Source organism: Homalodisca vitripennis, chromosome 3 (assembly GCF_021130785.1).
Source record: "Homalodisca vitripennis isolate AUS2020 chromosome 3, UT_GWSS_2.1, whole genome shotgun sequence".
Lineage (NCBI taxonomy): Eukaryota > Metazoa > Arthropoda > Insecta > Hemiptera > Cicadellidae > Homalodisca > Homalodisca vitripennis.
This window is the reverse complement of record NC_060209.1, coordinates 57,730,108-57,745,695: the sequence shown is the minus strand read 5'-3', so window position 1 is coordinate 57,745,695 and position 15,588 is coordinate 57,730,108.

Here is a 15,588-nt window from a genome sequence, read left to right as displayed (position 1 = left end):
GACTGCAGAGCTAACTGCAGGTGACCGAGCGGTGAGCGGGACATTGACATTGAGACTCGGGCTGTCTACTAATAGTGACAATCAGTTCACCTTTCTTTTCTGCTTTGTCCCCTTTTGTTAAATGTATTATGTAATTAACGGTTTACGCTGCTTTTGGCTAATCTAATGTTTGAGACTAGTAAATTGTTTTTAATTTTACTACAAGTAATGTGTATTTGTTGTTATTAGTCGTATTGTTTCTGTTCAACATATGGAAAGGCTGAAGGAAAAACACAGCCAACTGGATATGGTCAGCTTGTAAGATATTTCGACACAATTCCAAATAAACGGAGTATTCAACCAAAGGAATATGGGGCAACTTGTAAAATGTTTCTAACATAATCCCAAATGAACTGAGTTTTCAGCCAAGGGAACATGGAGCAGCTTGTAAGATTTGTCGGCACAAGCTAAAATTAATGGAATACCCAGCTAAAGGAATATGGGGCATCCTTTAAGATGTTTTTGAAACGATCCCAAAACACTGATCCCTAAGCAGAAGGTGAAACGGTGCAAAACTCAATGTTCGAGTTGAATCAACCCTTCCTACCTATGATTTCCTTATCTCATCTACATATCACTTGGCTACGTACTGCACACGCCTTCTAACGTCCTTTCATTCAGTACGTCTAGTTAACGAAATTTAAAAAAAAACTGCGGATATAAATAATAAATTGTTTTAAATTTTGCCATAGTCATTGCTACATTTACGTCCAAAATAAATCTTCCACTGATATTTACTGCTGTATTTTTACAATGGATTTTTAAAATACGAACACAACTTACATGGTACGATATTATGATACAATAAATGATGATACTCTACTTAATTTAATCATTAAACTTTATTTTGTGGAGCCTTTCGAGTTCAAGGAACACATATTCAGACCTACATAACTGAAAATTAGTTATGTGATAATTTTCACATAATACACTAATGGAAAATGTGGTGAATATCTAACTAACGTCGAATGTAGGTCAAATCCAACCCTGAGGTGAATCAAGATTTGTTCATTCATAATGTCATGTCTAGATTACACGAGCCCTCGTTATTTTTCATATTTGTTTGGGTGTGGCTATTTATTGTAAATTAGGAGTCTATTTTATATTATTTTACAACAGAAGGAATCAATGGAGTTAATTTGATGAACTTTAGCGCAGCCTGTCACTCGAGTGCTGGGAAATATTGAATTGCTATGTCTGTGTTGTGTCCATACGATATTTCCAGAAAAAACTGACCTATAATTATGAAAATTTGTTTTACGCTTTATTTATATATAGGAACATGAAGCTCGATAATGGTGCACGTTAATCTATGGGATTTTACTGCGCGTTATCGAACATTAATTGGTCTTATTGGCTGAGCGTTAGCGAAGCTTATCACGTGAGAGGATGAAAAATTTCATTTCTGTCTGCCTGTCTATCTCAGCCCTCGATGGAGTTATCCTCTTTTGATCGTTCACGCTTCATTATTCATTAACAGTGCGCTTTGTAGTGTGCTTGAGGAGAAAATTATTTTTGTGGATTATAATTTTCACTTAGTGCAGTTTAAAACGTGTTCATTTACTGTGTGACAATCACAAACTTTGGTTTCATTGATGTTTTTCAAGACAGTAAATATTATTTTTGTACCAGATAAAATGTAAATAAAACCGATACAACTGTGTATCTAAATATTCAGAACAGCTTTTAAATCTGCAAACAGACATCTGTCACAAAAATATCTAGTTAGGATTATAAATCGTACGGTATGTTGACAGTTTAGTGTAATTTTTATACTCTGAAACTGGTGAAGTGTAAATGAGTGTCCTGATTCAGTCTCCAGATACTAAACCAATTAAGACTGCAGAGCTAACTGCAGGTGACCGAGCGGGTGAGCGGGACATAGACATTGAGACTCTGGCTGTCTACTAATAGAGACCCAATCAGTTCACCTTTCTTTTCTGCTTTGTCCCCTTTTGTTAAATGTATTATGTAATTAAACGGATTACGCTGCTTTTGGCTAATCTAATGTTTGAGACTAGTAAATTGTTTTTAATTTTACTACAAGTAATGTGTATTTGTTGTTTATTAGTCGTATTGTTTCTGTTCAACATATGGAAAGGCTGAAGGAAAAACACAGCCAACTGGATATGTTTCAGCTTGTAAGATATCTCGACACAATTCCAAATAAACGGAGTATTCAACCAAAGGAATATGGGGAAACTTGTAAAATGTTTCTAACATAATCCCAAATGAAACTGAGTTTTCAGCCAAGGGAACATGGAGCAGCTTGTAAGATTTGTCGGCACAAACTAAAATTAATGGAATACCCAGCTAAAGGAATATGGGGCATCCTTTAAGATGTTTTTGAAACGATCCCAAAACACTGATCCCTAAGCAGAAGGTGAAACGGTGCAAAACTCAATGTTCGAGTTGAATCATCCCTTCCTACCTATGATTTTCCTTATCTCATCTACATATCACTTGGCTACGTACTGCACACGCCTTCTAACGTCCTTTCATTAAGTATGTCTGGTTAATGGAATTTAAAAAAACTACGGACATAAATAATAAATAGTTTAACATTTTGCCACAGTCTTTGCTACATTATGTTTACAATCAATCTTCCACTGATATTTACTGCTGTATATTTGCAATTGATTTATAAAATACGAACACAACTTACATGACACGTTATTGGGATACAATAAATGCTGATACTCTACTTAATTTAAAAACCAACACTTAAAAAACATTAAATTTTATCTTTGTGAAGCCTTTCGTGTTCAAGGAACAGACCCACATAACTAAAAATGTGTCATATGACAATTTTAACATAATAGACTAATGGAAATTGTGGTGAATATCTAAACTAACGTCGAATGTAGGTCAAATCCTACCCTGAGGGGAATCAAGATTTGTTCATTCATAATGCCATGTCTAGATTACACGAGCTCTCGTTATTTTTCGTATTTGTTTGGATGTGTCGATATTTTATTGTAAATTAAGAGTCTATTTTATATTATTTTACAAACAGAAGGAATCAATGAGTTAATTAGATGAACTTTAGCTCAGCCTGTCACTCGAGTGCTGGGAAATATTGAACTGCTATGTCTGTTCTGTCCATACGATATTTCCAGAAAAAAATTACCTATATATATGAAAATTTGTTTTACGCTTTATTTGTATATATAGGAACATGAAGCTCGATAATGGTGCACGTTATTTATGGGATTTTTACTGCGCGTTATAGAATATTAATTGGTCTTATTGGCTGAGCGTTAGCAAAGCTTATCACGTGAGAGAGGATGAAAAATTTCATTTCTGTCTGTCTGTTTGTCGACCCTCTTGATATATAGAAAAACTAATTGAACTATAGACTTCAAATTTTGCATTTCTCCCTAGGCAAAACTGAGTTCAATGATCACTCTATGCGATTTGTCTGAGCTTCCAGAAATATTTTTATTCCGGTAACTAGTATCGTAACGAGAAAACAGCAGAAATAAAGTTGTAAACAAATCGGTACATTAATATAAGATTTGAAATTTATTATTTTAATTTATAGAGTAAATATTAAAAAAACAGAGTGGTAAGTCAATGCTAAAAATTACAAGGCAAGTTTTTTCAGAGCATTATTGTATTGCAGTACACTCCCTAGCTCACCTTGATAATTGATATGATACCTAACTGAATGTACAAAAATGCAAAAGTATCATGTATCAAGATATCTGAAAAAAGGTTTAATTTATTGTCAAGAATGCGTTATATGATGGTGCATATTCAACCCCAGAACTAGGCAAGTTTATCATTAATTATCATCAATCATCATCACTCAAGTTTATCACTCAGTAGGTTGACACTGTATCTCATTTTTTTCAGGGGAATCTAAAAATTAATTTTATGAATTTCAAATTGTTTATACAAGTTCGACGAAGCCTGTTATGCGACACGTGGTATTCTACCTTATTTGGTGTGTCATGATGATAAATAGAAAATCGATGTAAATAAATTTGTAAATAAACGGAATAAAATCATTTCAATTTTAACATATGGCTTAGTAACACATGCAGCATACCTACAAAACTGTGAATGTATGATTTTTCAAGGTATCTCGAATAAGATTTAATATATAGACTTTAGGTTTTTCATGATCCTTCATTTCTACATAGACAAGAATAAGGTCTATGATGGTTTATGTCTGCCCATTGTATTTGACTTCAAGCTCACAAAGTTGGCTGGCAAAATTTCTATTTTATATGCCGGGGGGCTGTAAAATTATACTTTCTGTATGATTGTCTGTCTCTGTCCGTCAATAGGGCATCTCAAGAATGACATAAGCTATATTATGTATGCAAACACATCGAATCCTGTGCCATAATACTATTTGTAGAGTACATTATTTTATAATATTTAACCTATATTCTTCATGTTGTACTGTGTGTGTGTGTGTGTGTGTGTGTGTGTGTGTGTGTGTGTGTGTGTGTGTGTGTGTATCGCATCGTCAGGTCAAATATCTCATGCTGCGTATTCAATTATTGTAAACTGATATCAAAACTGATATAGTTTATAAATAAATTATAGTATTTTTAATAAATAAAGGTGTTTATAGATTTTAAATTATTTAAAATATAGCTAAATATTAATTAAAAAATAGTATAGTCATAAGATAATGAGAAACATCTACAGCGTTTCAAAAAGGTATAGAATGTTTCAAAATTAAAACTAGTGAAAACATCACCAGTTTATATTTAATATTTTTTTTTTTAACATAAACTTTAGCTTCAATTTGCCCAATTTAGAATTTGATTTCCGTGTGATTTATAATTGTTGTTATATAATCTAGTTTAAAGGTAATTACGCCGATATTTTAAGTCTTTTAAAAGTTTATTAAGTAACATGTAGCTTTCAAATCTGTAACTTCTATTACCCAGAATAGATTCATAATGGCATGTAACATAGTATATTATCGCTCCTTTAATATAAACTATAGTAATCTAGTGTCTAACTTGTTAAGTGGTGAAATGAAATAAAGAAAATGTTTTAGTGTAAAACACATATTTTATCAACCTTATTCGTATTAAAAACTAAATCTGAGTAAAAAACCGTGGAATCCAGATATAAAATGCCCTTAAAAAATTAAAAGAGACAAAATAAAAGAAAACATTTATTTTAAGTAACGCATACTAGAATCAAACGAGTAATTCTTCACCGTTAGATGTTTAATATATTTCGTACTGAATTAACACATTTTATAACTGAAGAGATATATTTGGGTGTAAGAAAAGTAAAGTAGAGTAAAAATTCCATTTGCTCAGAAAATATTTTATGTAAGCGAAAAATAAAATTAAATGTAGAATATTTTGGCATTTTGTGTTAAAGGAAAACTGAAGGAGATAGCCTCAAGACCCATGTAAAGATAAAAGCTTACAATAACATTTACTGTAAATTAAGAAAATTAACAATAATAATAATGGTGATTTTGACTGTAAAATTAAATAATTATTTTTGATCAAGCCACAAATTAAGTCATAGTAAGAGATTTATACAATATCTATAATAAAACAATAAAGCATTTTGCTAATTTCAAAATATATATGTACATAGCTGTACGTTACAGTATTCTCATAAAATAAGAGCGTTGATGGAGTATTTTGGATGAAATAGCACATGTTCGAACAATTTGTGTGTCACAACGCACGAATGCCAACTAAAGCGTTTTATAAAATGCAACGCGTGATAATTCGGCTGACATAACTCGGGCAGAAGTAATCCAATAATGTCACGTACCTATTGGACCGGCAGTATTTGACCGGTCAATGTTGTGTCTGGCTTTGACTTGTCACAGTATACAGTGGCTTGTCACAATGTGACAGGTCTAGCTTGTCAGAGTAACTCGCTCGACAAGGTAGTGAATGCAGGATACGTTGCGTTGGTTAGAATTACCTCTGTGGGTTAGATTTTCAATTTGTTGGAAATGTAATGTACTTGGATTTATTTTGTTTTGTCGCTGATTCTTTTCGTCTTTACGACTCTCTTTGGCAGGAGGTTTCCTCCCCTTCCATCGTCAACTACTAGTCTTACTTGTTATTTTATTGTACTTAGAGCATGTAGGCCTACTATATGAAATGCAATATTCTTAATGACCTTGGTCTATCATTAGTGACAAATAGGAACAGCTGATTCAGGTTAACCCAGACAGAGATGGTATTAAAATTATATTGGGAAGTGAGTTTAATTTTTCATTTGAAATATTATCTTTTGAGTCTTTGATATTCAATGTCTTGTATGCTGTATTTTACACTCTTTTAATGTATTTAACACATTTCCTTTTCCACAGATGTATAGCACATTTAGGTCCTGGTTTATTTCGTGAATATCATGGTTTGTATTGTATAGAAGTTGTGCAAAACTTTATTATTGCTTTACACAACGTGATTTAGGTCAGTGTTTTATATACCGTTAAATGATCGACCAGTCTAACCTATATAATGTTTAGGGAAACTGGCACATTCAATTTGATATAAGCTAAGTTTTAAATATTTTCGTTAATAAACGTTATGTATTCCTTTGATAGGTGAAACAATCAAAATCAAATAACGTAAACAAAAAAATACTAAGACCGAAATACATTGCAATGGCCGTAAATATACACTTTTTGACATAGTCTCTAGATCATGGCAACAAGACAAACTCGACATTTGCGTCGAAAAAATAATGTACTGGAACTAGAAGTGCACACAAACGTGCAAATCCTCTGAAATTGCGTGACATAATTTACCTAATCAATATCAAATATCTGGATTATGTACGGTAGAATATCTGTCAAACGGCTCTGGCTCACTATTAAAAACAAATAAATAATGGTAACGGATATTAATGTTTTCAATAAAGTAAATACTATTAAAATTTTTTTAAGTTTGTAAACTGCCAAAGTTGGTTTTACTCATATGTTTTACTGCACAGAATATTAAAATTTACTATTGTGTGTTTTTTTTTAGTTAAATAGTTGTGATTGGTGTGACTTCTAACCACTATTTCTAGTTTAATCCTGCGAAAACATCTATAATTTATACTTATTTTTGTCTTATTTCTTATTTCCGTTATCGCATAAGGTGTTATTTTCTTTATTTTCTTCCCTTATCACGTAAACTGTTGTTATTTAAAATATTATATATAGTTTTATTCTTATATTGATAACTTAGACTTATGTGCGTATTTAGATTGAAGATAGCTTTTCAAAGAAAGTCAAACATCATTGGACTCGAATCTAATTTTCTGCAATTTTGAACACCAAACACTTTGATATTAAACCATTAATTAAACCTTGAGAGTCAAATGGCAATTTAAAATTACCCAATCAGGCGTTATTGGCAATTAAAGGCCTGTGAACGTTGAAAGCAGATGGCGCCACAGTCAATCGGAGTTAATTAGTGTTGAGTTAAAAATGTGACGTTCGTTCACATAATTTAGTCATCAATTATTCGTTGTTGTCATTATCTATATCAATTATTCTTCTTCATATTCATATTGGACTAGCAGTTATGCACGGCTTTGCACGTTATTTCATATTGAGTTACAGTTACTTCTAACGAAGCCTTTATAATCTGTATGACACTGTAATATTTTTCGTGTCGTTCAATATAAACATTTTTTCAATTTTGTACCAAGAAACTTTTCTCTGATTGTTAGAAAGCCGCATCAGTTAAATTATAAATATAATAATATTATTTTGTTGGTTCAATACAAAAGAAGCTTGCCTCTTCCACTTGAAAATTCCAATATATCCGCGTTTTTCTTCTTTATGTTTTATCATTCTACTACTTTTAAAGATAACATCAAAGAATGTTTTATAAACAATTTTAAAACACATTGTCTTTAGACAATGTCAATTGTTATAACCTAAAAGAGGACTATATCACATTAAATTTATATTCGTTTTTCTGCTCTATTTGAATCGATCAAACAGCTGACTGGAAATTATTAGCTTAGAGAGTGTTATCGAAGCTTATCACTTGGGGAACTAGGCACATTTAATTTCTGTCTGTCTGTCTATACTATATCTGACCACTCGATATCTAGCAAACGAATTGACTTATTGACTTGAAATTTCGCATGAAGTTTTACTCATATATAAGCAACATTGATTTAGATGATACATGCATATCACTTCATGTAATTTGACTGAGCGTTAGCAAATATTTTTGCATTGCTATTACGGGTAACCATGGTAATAACGATAAAATAGCAGAGTAAATAAATTTATAAAAAAACCTTAGTACTAAAATATAAGGTTTTTATATGTGACATATTAGAAAATGCATATACACTTTTATTCATAGAGTAAAATAAAACAATGTGAAGTGGCAAGACAGCTAGTGTTAAATTCTGTAACAAGATTTGATTTCAGTACACTATTGTGTTGTAGTATCCTGCCTAACTCACAGGAGCTTTTAATCGTAATTTAATTACTCGTAAATTGTGCTATGGAACCTACATTTATCTGTGTTAAGTGGTAAGAGAAACAATTTTTCTTTTTGATACTATGAATGAAAAAAATGTTCTCTGTCTGCCTATCTGTCCGCAAAATATCTTTATAATGAAATGGTTTATATATTTGAAATTTTACATGCCATCTCAGCGAAGTCTCTTATACGACACATGGTCTGGCGTACTTTGCAGTTACGAAAATTGCAACTATTATGTTATTACATATTTTATATACGACATTCTTTTATTAGCCATCAGCTGCACTAGTTTGGGTGGAGGTAGAAATTAGAGGGTATTACAAATATTAAATGACAAATTTTTCCTTAGATATTACTTTCGTTAACTTAAAACTGTTAAAATAAACCTTCAGCTTGAATATAAATTTTAAACTATTGGTCACTAATTGTATAAAATAGAGTTTAAAAGCGAGTTTTATGTGATGTCATATGTTTATCTTGGAGTTTGTGGCGCTGTCGTCACATATCACAGTATATATTCAGGAAGGATAGAAATGTTTCAGACACGTTTTGGTGAAGCTTTACAGCAGATGATAACATTGTACAATTTGTAAAAACAGGAACAGGAAAGGAAAATAATGAAGGGCTGGAAAATAAGTCTATGAACTTTGTTGTGATTTTCTATTTAATTTAATTTGTGAACCAAGTCTTTACTTTAACTTATTTTTAAGAAACAGTGGATTTTTATTTCGATACACTCAAAACAAATACTCAGTATATTAATTTAAATATTTTTCTATATACTCGTATGACCATACCTGAGAGGTTAAACCTAATTCTAAGATGAAAATAGTGTAACAATACAAAACAAAATTAAAATTTAAAAATATTGAACTCTTTATTAAAGTTTTTAACATTTGTTTCAAAACAATATTGGGGTTGAATAATAGCTTAAAATTAAGGTATATAATAAAGGCAAAGAACCAATATATTTGTAAATTTAATACGTTTAACTTCTCTGTCTAATTTAGTATCCATGTAAACGAATGACAAATTTAATATTAGTGGGTAAAATGGTAACTTTCATTTCTTATCTATTTATTGGGCGCTGATAAACTATTGTTATATATGATCGGTTTGCAAGAAGCTTCAAAAAATATAAATTGAAGAAAAATTTATTTGATATAGTTAACCCTTTTGATACTATTTTACTTCGACCTCTAAAAAACTAGCATGGTGACGATCAATTTCTCTCTATTGATTAGAAGAATTCTCTGGAGTGATTAGAGGAGGAAAATTGCCCCTCGGCTCCTGGACTATTAAGAAGGCCCTAGGTGTCAATTTTACGGTTGGTTTAATGTAGCATCCTTACATACTCACCTCACCAATACGTGTTTAATACTTGAAGATGTAATGTTCAATTGAAGAGATGTAAAACTACAGTATAAATCAAGATAATTACATAATAATTAATTAGCTTTACACAACATTCAAAATTAAGGTGTTAGGGTGGGATTAAATCATTTTTTTCTAAACATATTTTCACCTAATTAACCATTTCCTAGGGTGTTTTATTCGCAACTCACTTCCAGGTCTCATATAATTATCTACTAATTGGCCTACTAATACTTTCAGAATACTATTTTCCCACTCTCTGTTAAAAAAGATTTAAAACCCAGATATGGATATACATTTAGCTATTTTAAAAGTTACCACTCCCTTTTCTAATTCTAGTAATAAACAAAAACACACCTAAAGGTTGTCGAGGCAAGTATGTGGTTTCAATTTGTTTTGATATTTCTGTAACATAACAAATACCATGATTTTTATTCAATTATCGAAGGATGGATGAAAAACTTTAGAACTACGCCGCTAGAATTTTGCCTAAATTTGCTAAATGTTTCATCAGAAACACTTAGCAAAGTAGATGTGATAATGATTTTTCAATAGTTTCTCTTGAAAATACAGAGCGTTTCAATAGTAAACAATTAAATGACAAAATTAACACTTGATTCCACATTTTAACTATTAACATATAAAACGCTCTGTATGTATACTATAGATGTTTAAAATATCACACAGAAGGTTCTACTGTCATAGATCACTTTGTGTATTAGTACGAGGGTGACGCGAATATTATTTTCTGAATGCTAATTCGCTACATATAGCGTGATCCTGAACAGCACAGCAACATCTAATTGTGTTCGTCTAAGAGAGGAGTCTGGCCGTGTTCTGGGATCTCGAAGGCAATCACAATGGTCACAATTTACTGGGCCAATACTAAATATAGTGTAGTAGAGAACAGCATAGCAACAACTAATTGTGGATTCAGCTAAATTACACTGGATTCTTTTAAGTTATTCTAAGTAATGCGTAGTTGAATGAGTCTTGAAAAAAGTCATAGATGATATTGAGTAAGGGTTTTACATCTTATTATTTCTAACGCTGTTAGTGTTAACTCATGTTTTTTCTTATTATAATATATTGTACGAAGTGTAGTAATTGAGGTTAATCGCACTCCAAGACTTTTGGTCAGAGTGTGTGGCGCGACGTCTTTAACAGAATAATAAACTATTAGAAGGCTATGTCTGACATTTTATATTTAAAATTATATCCACCTTTGTTTGATAGTACAGGACGTGTCATTTACTACGCACAATATATACACTGAAACGGCGGTTTATTCTACTTGTCGCCTTAGTATATTAGTTCTGTAATTTAAAAAGCAATACATGACTGTAACAGTGCAGTAATAGATTTAAAATTAATCACAGGTGTCTTATTTGAACTAAATTATTCTTTTAGCAAGACACAAATGATATACGTTACATAAACACAATTAATACCAGAAGATTTGTACAATCACTAAACGTTGCGAGCGTTTTATGTTTGTACAGCTTACTTAAAAGGCAGAAGAACAATAGCACTATTATATCACGGAGATAATTCTACAGTTTATCCTGAGTCTGACGTAAGGGATCCTGTCTCCTCTCGTCTCGCCGACAATAGATGAGTCAGTCGGCTGAAAGGTCTGGCTACCTACAGGCAATCTTGACCAGTAAATATGGCTTCCCTTCTCACCATGATCCCTAACCTAAACAGCCACCCGGATCACTGCAATAATACAGGCTACCGACAATCTTGGCAGTAATTATGTTTTCTCTTCTAACTAAAATTACTACCCTATAAATATCCACAATGATCAATCAGCACAATAAGACAGTCTATCGGTAATCTTATCTATCCACGAAGATAAGAACCCTATAAATAGCCACTAGGATCACTACAACAAGACTAGCTACCGGCAATCTTGATCGGTAAATGTTGCTTCCATTCTTACTTGAGATGTCCTGCTGACCGATAGACTGACAGACAGTTATACAGAACAGATATTTGTACATTAAATGGGAGAAAATAAATTGTAACAACCTACTGAGCGATGCCTACCAACTTACAAGCATGGACATGCCCCGGCATATAACTCTTTTTTGTGTATGTAGAAAAGAATTTTCACGCAAATTTTTACGTCTTCGTATGAAATCTTTCTCGAGATATCTTACCACAAGATACATATTGTTTTCATAGCTATGTTAAAGTCCAATTGTTTTGGGTGTCAGCAGTTTATAAGGAAAAAGGCTACACACCAGGTAGAATATATGTTACCATTTAAGTCACAAACATATTATGTTGTAAACGTTGTGGTAGTTAGTTGTTCAATAAAGAAATAGTGTCTATTGGAACTCATTTACAAGGCGGGGATACGATAAGGCGATTTGGACTTTGTTTGTACTTCTACAACAACGAAAAACTGTATGTTATAGTATGTACGTTAGGTAAAAGAAATAATTGTAAATTTCGCCCTAAGGTTCTCAAAATGGAGAATTATAAGCTACAATTTCTGCTGTAATTACAGGAAACTCTTCCAACCAATTTCAAATAAGTGGCGTCTAAAATGGGACTATTGAGATGGACAGAGTAGTAGTTTTAATATAAAATATTAATTTTATTACTTATTACATAGACTGAAGGGTACTAAGATCAGAACCCCCCCCTTCTCCTTACCATTACCCTTCCTTTCTTACCCTTTTCTTGGGGTAATATTGTCGTTAGAATAAATGGTGTCTATAAAATCAAATTTCCTCTTTTCGTTCTAAAAGAAAAGAAATTTCAAAGAGAAAGATAATTCAAGCACACAGGAAAAGTTTATTATGTATTTCCTTAAATGAAACAAATTATTCGTACTCCTAATGTATAATTGTTTTCAAAAGTGTACTCAAAAATATTAGCTCTAAAAAGGCTTGATTATAGTTTATTGTCTAGCACAAAATAAATACATTATTAAATTAAGATAATCGCTGGAAGAAAGTGAGAGGGAAACAGTTTCAGGATAGAGATTCAAAATGGAACTTTCCTACGTTACTGGATACGTTAACATAGGCTATTACCTTCCCGCAGTCCCATTATATTTGCCTACTATGTAATTTGATTATTCTAAACGGATATCATATGAATGACACATCACTCTGAGAGTTAGTTTTCAGATGACAATAAATCTAAACCAAAGAAGAAAATAAAGTATCTGTATTTAAGTTTCGAAAACGCTGAACCGCGAAATATTCAACGGGCGAAATCATGTTTATAAATGTAAAATTTAGTACCACTTATTCCTTACAAGTCCAGTACAAGGTTTATCTTCCATAAACAAAAATATGCCTTGACTAAAATATATCAAATAAATACGGTTGTAAAGCTAAATTATTATCATACCTTGAATCCAAGGTAATATTTAGATCGTACTGACAACTAAAACATTATTAGAAGATCTGTCCCTATCAGTAATTACCAAGATTATTATTAATAACAGTGGGAATGTGTAAAGGAACTACGAAACAAGTTTTTAGAAAATTCCTAGTCGCGAAGGCTGTCCTTTAATAATTAACTAGTCCACCCCCACCCTCGCTCCCGACGACCCTTAAGACACACAACAAAGCAAGGGAGAGAAAGTTCATTGAAGAATCGTGCAAAGCAAACATGATATATTATGACGAACGTGAGCAGCGGTAATTTCTGTTATAAATGTTGATGTTAATGGTATTAACATGTATTTCACTTCACTATTCGTTTATTAGATATTAGTTATATTTTATTACATATACAGACAGGGTGACTGGCTCTTGGTGTGAAAAAATAAATCTGGTAATAATATAGACTTAGGACGGTAAGAAACTATTATTTAAAATGTTTTATATAAAATATCCTGTTTGTAGCGATTTGTTTTCCTTTTTTTTGGTAAATAAAAAAATAAAATATTATTGAAACCTCTAAGTTTTTCAACATTCAACTTCACTTTTCTCCTGCTATTTGAAACAGAAATAAATACTTTTTTTGTTAAATAGTAGCTTATTAAATGGACAAGTTTTTGTGAAATTTGACAATTGAATCTCACTTAAATTTGCTCAGAATATTGGTTAAATTTTTTTTTATTTTAAAAGAAATTTAAATTTTCTTACTTTTATTTGTAATAAGTATCACATAAAGTTATGTAAATTGCTTATTATGGTCTTTTTTAATTTAATTTTATGAACTTTCAGAAAGCACCAATAAAACAATTATTTACAAAGTAAAAATTGGAGAAAAATGCTTTTTTACATAATTACATAAATTTTATGAAAAATGGAAAAACATCGCTACAAACAGGATTTTTTAGACACAAATGTTTAAATAATAGTTTATTAATGCCCTAAGTCTATATTATTACCAGATTTATTTTTTCACATCAAGAGCCAGTCACCCTGTATTATTGTTTTATATGATATCTAAAAAAAAAAAAAAACAGTATAAAAGGAATTGGGCTGTCGCGTAGCCTATAATAACTCATTCATACTGAAGTGTTATCTAATTAGATATTACATCCCTTCGCGGATGGAGTGGATATATCCCCTAAATACTGTAGCAAATGTATAGTGGATGTATACTCACAATTAAGTATCCTCACAATTAAAGTGAAACCATACCAATTTATTTTTATATACATTTGTTAAAGATAATATCCTTCAGAGCTAATTTACAAGAACCTAAAAAGAGGTTCTTCAAACACGAATCCAGTGATTTTTAAACAAAGATTGAATGATTTTTAATGGGATTTTCGCTTTTCGGGAATTCTGTAGTCGAAAATCGCCTTTTTTCCATAATAGAGATAAAAGATTAATTAGTCCTAATGAGTATCACACACTAAATCTTACATAAATCTGTGTCAGAGAAATAGGTTTGTATTAAAAATCATTTGTTCCTAGCCTAATACTGTAACGTATTTTTGCTGATATTTTACGATCGGCGAAAGGATAATTGGCAATCTGTAAAAAACAAGTTTATAGTGTTTTTAAATCTTATAAGTAACTGTGCCGGGTATAAGAATGTTTTTTAATTTCAGTTATTACTAGATGAATAAGAAAAGCCTAAACCTTCACTCTTTGTGACTTATTGATTGAAGATTTGAAAAATACTTGATATTTTACTATATTTGTGACTTATCGGAAAGTGTATACAGATATGAGGGGTAGAAAAACACGTCTGGTATGGAAAATTATAGCAAGTGTGAAATGGGAAAAGTTTTCTACCGTAATATGATAATTCTTACAATGCCGCATACAGCAGAGTGGGTGCTGGTATGGCACAGACAAAGATTGACTTATACATACAGTGCACTGAATGGTATATAAGAACTACGAGTTCTACATACTTAAACAAGAGAATTTCTTAACACTTTAATATCATAGCAAATTGTGTACATGTATATACACAGTTCACATGTGTATGACAACAATTAAATAGTATTTATTTTTAAGTGTTCTTGTCAACTAACATATTGCAAGCTTTTATATTATTATTCCGTTATAAATATTTGGAAAATATGGTTCAATATAGTCTAATACTACAATTACAATATACCAGTCTACAATTACAATCTGCTTCAAATGTGAGTAAGCAATTAATATTATAAATTTCAGGGATATTAAAATTTGCTTCTACCAAATTTAACTATATTATATTACTTTAAAATATAGTTCAACAAGTCCTCTGTAGAGTATGTGTGTATTTTTTAAACACACAGCATATTTTGTGATAT